Here is a 7,276-nt window from a genome sequence, read left to right on the forward strand (position 1 = left end):
AAATCCGCAGTGCCCATGCTGCAGAAGAAACGTGCGGAAACGCAGCGGTTTAGTTTCTGCAGCATCTCAATTCTTTGTGCGGATTCTACAGCGTTTTACATCTGCTCCTCAATAGGAAGCCGTAGGTGTAAAAACGCAGGTAAAATCTGCACAAAAAAATCCACGGTAAATCCACGGGTAAACCGCACGTAAAACGTGAAGTGTCATCACCTAATCAAGTGGAAAAAACAAGCAATTACAGTATATGGGAAAGACTCAACTGTCCTCCTACCCCTTTTCCTTGAGCTCATATCGTTAGCAGCCACAACTCAAGTTGTACCTGGTTGATGTAATCATCATCTTCTACTTATCATAAAGTAACTACTAATCTTCCATCCCTGTTGCATTGTCAGAAATTGATACCAGACTCTGTGGCCAAGAATCAATTGTACACTCTCAACCCAACTCAACTTTAACCTATTCAAGATTCTGGTGGTGCAGACACTGTTGTTCCTCTTTGTACAATCCATTGAGTTTCACAAAATGGTATTGTGCATTCAGCCTTGCTAAAAGATATTCAGCCAACAATATTTCTTTCAGAAAGGGGTGGTTATTCTGTGATCTCATATGCAGGGAAACAAGATCTACTTTCTAGGATTGACATTGATCTTGAAAGTGTACAGCACAGCTTACGCAACTATGCATCACCACAACCAGAACAGGTGGTCAAGCCTCCACAGTTGAGGTGCAACGTCTGGTTACAAAGCTAGGTGGCATTTATCCACCTCCTCCTACATTGCCTCTGCATAATTTCAATAAACATTAGCCTATCCCTAACAGTAAAAGGTCACGCATTGCATCCAATCCCCACTTTTATTCTTTTCATGTTAGCTTAAACATCACCCCGCTGCTTTACAGCTAATGAGCACGGGCAATAAAAGCCATACAGTGGACGCTGGAGGGTACCCCTCTCAAATTCAACTCAGCATTGTTGTCATTGAAAATGCCTAGAACATTGTGGATGCATTTAATTTGGGCAAGGCATCCCATGCTCTATGCAAGGTACATGTTCTAAATTTGAATTTTTTAAAGAAAAGATGTGGTGGACATTTTAACTATTCTTTCATGATGAAACACCCACTCCAGGCCAATTAGTTTGCTACCTAATTTCCATTGTTACAATGTTCAACTGTGCCCATGCCAGTGCTGCCACTGCAACAAATAGCCAAGGCAACAGCAATTATAGAATAGGGCTCATGCCCACTAGCGATGAAATCGGACAAATTCAATCCGATAAAAAATCGGATTGAATTCGGACCAATGTTAATCTATGATTGTGTGCTCATCTGCATTTTTTCCAGCTCGGATTGGATGACGATCGGGCTGGAAAAAAAAATCACAGCATGCAGATATATGCACTGCTCAAAAAAATAAAAAGAACACTTAAACAACAGAATATAACTCCAAGTAAATCAAACATCTGTGAAATCAAACTGTCCACTTAGGAAGCAACACTGTTTGACAATCAATTTCACATGCTGTTGTGCTAATGGAATAGTCAACAGATGGAAATTATTGGCAATTATCATGACACACACTTATTAAAGGAGTGGTTCTGCAGGTGGGGACCACAGACCACATCTCAGTACCAATGCTTTCTGGCTGATGTTTTGGTCACTTTTGAATGTTGGTTGTGCTTTCACACTTGTATTAGCATGATACAGACTCTACAACCCACACAAGTGGCTCAGGTAGTGCAGCTCATCCAGGATGGCACATCAATGCAAGCTGTGGCAAGAAGGTTTGCTTTGTCTGTCAGCATAGTGTCCAGAGGCTGGAGGCACTACCAGGAGACCGGCCAGTACACCAGGAGACGTGGAGGGGGCCGTAGGAGGGCAACAACCCAGCAGCAGGACCGCTAACTCAGCCTTTGTGCAAGGTGGAACAGGAGGAGCACTGCCAGAGCCCTGCAAAATGACCTCCAGCAGGCCACAAATGTGCATGTGTCTGCACAAACGGTTAGAAACCAACTCCATGAGGTTGGTCTGAGTGCCCGACGTCCACAGATGGGGGTTGTGCTTACAGCCTAACACCGTGCAGGATGATTGGCATTTGCCACAGAACACCAGGATTGGCAAATTTGCCACTGGCGCCCTGTGCTCTTCACAGATGAAAGCAGGTTCACACTGAGCACATGTGACAGACGTGACAGAGTCTGGAGATGCCATGGAGAGCGATCTGCCTGCAACATCCTTCAGCATGACCGGTTTGGCAGTGGGTCAGTAATGGTGTGGGGTGGCATTTCGTTGGAGGGCCGCACAGCCCTCCATGTGCTCGCCAGAGGTAGCCTGACTGCCATTAGGTACCGAGATGAGATCCTCAGACCCCTTGTGAGACCATATGCTGGTTCGGTTGGCCCTGGGTTCCTCCTAATGCAGGACAATGCCAGACCTCATGTGGCTAAAGTGTGTCAACAGTTCCAGCAAGATGAAAGCATTGAAGCTACGGACTGGCCCGCCTGTTCCCCAGACCTGAATCTGATTGAACACATCTGGGACATCATGTCTTGCAATATCCACTAACGTCACATTGCACCACCGACTGTCCAGGAGTTGGCGGATGCTTTAGTCCAGGTCTGGGAGGAGATTCCTCAGGAGACCATCCGCTGCGTCATCAGGAGCATGCCCAGGCGTTGTAGGGAGATCATACAGGCATGTGGAGGCCACACACACTACTGATCATTTCCTCATCTTGAGGCATTTCCACTGAAGTTGGATCAGCCTGTAACTTCATTATCCACTTTGATTTTGAGCATCATTCAAACTCCAGACCTCCGTGGGATATTAGTTGTGATTTATGTTGATCATTTTTAGGTTTTATTATTCTCAACACATTCCACTATTTAATGAATAAAGATTTAGGGTATGTGTTCACGTTCAGGAAACGCTGTGTGTTTGACGCTGCGTAGAGCCGCAGCGTCAAACATGCAGCGTCCAGATATTACAGCATAGTGAAGGGGATTTCATGAAATCCCGTCTCCACTATGCGGTAAAACACGCAGGCGGCAGACCCACGTAAACGGACATGCGGCGCATCTTTTCAGAATGCAGCATGTTTGTTTACAGTGCGGCAACCGCTCCATCACCGCGCCGTAAATTTCCCATAGATAATCATTAGATGCGGTAAAACCACATCTAATGATTAGTGAAATGCGTAGTAACTGCGTTAATGCAGCTTACTACGCATGTCACATGCCGGCTTACCTGTCCCGCCGCCGGAAGCCCCATGTCCACTGCAGTTCTCACAGTAAGATAAATTCTCGCGATAACTTAGCTTACCGCGAGAACTGCCATGCACGTGACCGGGGGTTATCTCCGGTCACACTAGGCTGGTTCTCACGGTCAGCTGACCGTGAGTGCTAGAATGTAGGTGATCGCTGGAGAGTTATCTCCAGCGATCATCTACAAGCTCTGCTATGTCTGGATGTCAGGCATCCAGATGTAGCAGAGCTGGACTCATCGAGGGACACTCGTTATGGGATATGTGCGGACAGGGAGTATGAATTTGGTTTGCTTTTTTTTGCTTTTTTGCAGGACGAGGGTCTTCAAGAGGATTGAGCGTACAATAAAGATATGGTCAAAAAATGTGTGTAATCATTTCATTAAAATACTTTTTTCTAGTGTCTGTGTTTTATTTACACTTTACTAGGATTAAAAATAGATAGGCGTCTTATTGATGCCTCGCCATTATTAAACAAGCTTAATGTCACCCACGGTGTCATTAACCCCTTATTACCCCATATCCCACCGCTATTTGGGAGTGGGAAGAGAGGCTAAGAGCCGAAATTGGTGCATCTTAGAGATGCGCCATTTCTGGGGCGGCTGGGGGCTGGTATTTGTAGCCGGGGGGGCCAATATCCATGGTCCCTCTCTAGGCTATGAATATCAGCCCTCAGCTGACTGCATAGCCTTTCTGGCTATAAATTATATGGGGACCCCACATCATTTTTTGGGGGGGTCCCACTATTTTTATAGCCAGTAAAGGCTACGCAGACAGCTGCGGGCTGATATTCATAGCCTGGGAAGCTCCATGGGTATTAACCCCTTCCCAGGCTACAAATATCAGTCCTCCAGTTGCTGGCTTTCCCTCTCTGGGGCAGAAAATTGCGCTGGAGCCCACACCATTTTTTTTTCAAATTTTTTTTTTAAATTCAACATATTGCATTTAAAGCCAGGGTAAATACCCGACACTGTCGCGAGCACTCAGGACTGCAGAAATACATGCAGCCGCACACTCCGGTCCCAAGTGCCCACAGCATGCCGGGTATTGAAGCGAGAGACTTGTGTGAGTTTCTCGCAAGTGTGACCCCGGCCTAACGCAGATTTCATGGGTGTATGTGTCTTTATTTAAGGCCGGGATCACACATGAGAGAAACTCGGACGAGTCTCACATCTTAATACCCGGCACTGGCGCCGGCACTCGGGACCGGAGCATGCGGCTGCATAGAAATACATGCAACAGCATACTCCGCTCCCAAGTGTCGGCAGCAGTGCCGGGTATTAAGATGCGAGACTCATCTGAGTTTCTCGCATGTGTGATCCATCTATCTATAGATAGATAGATAGATAGATTATTCTTCAATGGAGTATGTAAATGAAGAGGTTGGACAAGAAATGACATCACAATTCTTTTATCTTGTATATCTTTATTTAGCTTACAAAAACACACACAAATCCGCATTAAAAAAATGCATGAAAAACGCATGTAAAAACGCATCAAAAACGCAGGTGACCTGCCAGTGACCTCAGGTGCAGATTTGGTGCAGATTTTACCTGCATTAAATCCTGAGCAAATCCTGATGCAATCCTGACCGTGGACACATACCCTCACAACTGGAATATTTCACTGACACTCGCATTTCCATTAAATTCATCCAACTCTCCTGCATCAAAATCAGATGAATTTTTAAATCGCTAGTGTGTCTCCAGCCTAATAGATTATATGTCATGATGGACTAGATGTTTCATCAGCCACTGCACCCACCTGATGCAGTTCAGCAAACAGATGCAGTCATACCTGGACTGTGTCTTTTTTCTGCTAGATACTCTGAGCCCTGACCTTATGGACTTCTGGATCAGCAGATTGAATCAGTGTCAAAAACTGGTACAGTTTGCATTGAGATATATTCAGAATGATAGGTGGTTTTAACATGCCTGCACAGACCACATTATCCTCCAAAAGTGTGGAAACCTACATTTGTCAAAATTAGTGTTGAGCGATACCGTCCGATACTTGAAAGTATCGGTATCGGAAAGTATCGGCCGATACCGGCAAAGTATCGGATCTAATCCGATACCGATACCCGATACCAATACAAGTCAATGGGACTCATGTATCGGACGGTATTCCTGATGGTTCCCAGGGTCTGAAGGAGAGGAAACTCTCCTTCAGGCCCTGGGAACCATATTAATGTGTAAAATAAAGAATTAAAATAAAAAATATTGCTATACTCACCTCTCCGACGCAGCCTGGACCTCAGCGAGGGAACCGGCAGCGTTGTTTGCTTAAAATTCGCGCTTTAACTTCCTTACTTGAAGTCCCGGCTTGTGATTGGTCGCGCGCCGCCCATGTGACCGCGACGCGACCAATCACAGCAAGCCGTGATGTAATTTTAGGTCCTTCAGGATTTTAAAATTACGTTCCGGCGTTGTGATTGGTTGCGTCGCGGTCACATGGGCGACGCGACCAATCACAATGCCGGAACGTAATTTTAAAATCCTGAAGGACCTAAAATTACGTCACGGCTTGCTGTGATTGGTCGCGTCGCGGTCACATGGGCGGCGCGCGACCAATCACAAGCCGGGACTTCAAGTAAGGAAGTTAAAGCGCGAATTTTAAGCAAACAACGCTGCCGGTTCCCTCGCTGAGGTCCAGGCTGCGTCGGAGAGGTGAGTATAGCAATATTTTTTATTTTAATTCTTTATTTTACACATTAATGTTGTTTCGATACCGATACCCGATACCACAAAAGTATCGGATCTCGGTATCGGAATTCCGATACAGCAAATATCGGCCGATACCCGATACTTGCGGTATCGGAATGCTCAACACTAGTCAAAATGAATCAGGAATCATTGTGGCAGATGCCAATAATTAGATCAGCAGTATCATCTACCTGCCTATCCACTGTGTTCTAGGCTGCTCTACTGCAGCAACTTCTGTCTATCATGATATTATATCTACACTGTACAGTTGCTGCCAGTACAAGGGTTACACAGCTGCACGTCTTCTACTTGTGATAAGGCAAAACATGGCACTATCGTGTAGGTGAACAAGTAGGGTCCCAAAACAGAGAAATAGTGTAATAAACCTTGGCACTCAACTTCAATGATCAAACGATTTAATATGGTCCACGGTTAGTTCATCAATTTCACAAACGTTTCGGTCATATCTTGACCTTCTTAAGTGTACTAGACCTAAATTAATACATGGTGTTGAAAAAAATATTGTAAACATCATTTTTTGCATGGCAAAAAACTGGACAAAATAAAAGAAAAAGGAATGTAAGTAACAATTTGAAAGTATTTTCAAAAAGAGAGGGGGGAATACAGAGGTTCATAGCTAGTAATATAAAATATAGAAATTCCACATGTAACAACACCACCTCAAGTGGTACATATACTACAACATAATCATCTCCTACCTGACTATTCTGTTGTATATTGTGCTGTCGCTGCCACTAGACAGACAATTAGCTATACAATGCCTGCCCATTGTGTTCTTTATCTATACTAGACTGCTACGTAAGCTACTATTGCTGGCCGTACACAGATGGGCATCTCTTTGGCTTTCTCATCGTATTCTACTTGCTGCAGGTGCAGATAGAAAGCAGTTCAAAGCAATGATGGAGGAGAGCGTCAGCTGTTGCTCCCTCTCCCATCATTCCCCTCTGCCTCTGACACTGCGAGTGCACGATGACGTCATATCATTGCGTACCCGCTGTGTGCCGGGCAGACTGCAGCCGCTGAGACATGAGCCGAGCCTGGAGCTCCGGGAACAGCGCGGGGAACGAGGAGAGGTGAGGATTGTGTGTTTTTTTAAAATATCAATGAGTGATTACTGGACTGTGGGGCTATTCCAGGATGGGGGGTCGGATACATTATATTCTATGGGGGAGGGCTGTATTAGATTCTATAGGGGGGCTGTATTATATTCTATGGGGTGTGCTATATTAGATTCTATGGGGGAGGGCTGTATTAGATTCTATGGGGGAGGGCTGTATTAGATTCTATGGGGG

Source organism: Ranitomeya variabilis, chromosome 2, assembly GCF_051348905.1.
Source record: "Ranitomeya variabilis isolate aRanVar5 chromosome 2, aRanVar5.hap1, whole genome shotgun sequence".
Taxonomy (NCBI): domain Eukaryota; kingdom Metazoa; phylum Chordata; class Amphibia; order Anura; family Dendrobatidae; genus Ranitomeya; species Ranitomeya variabilis.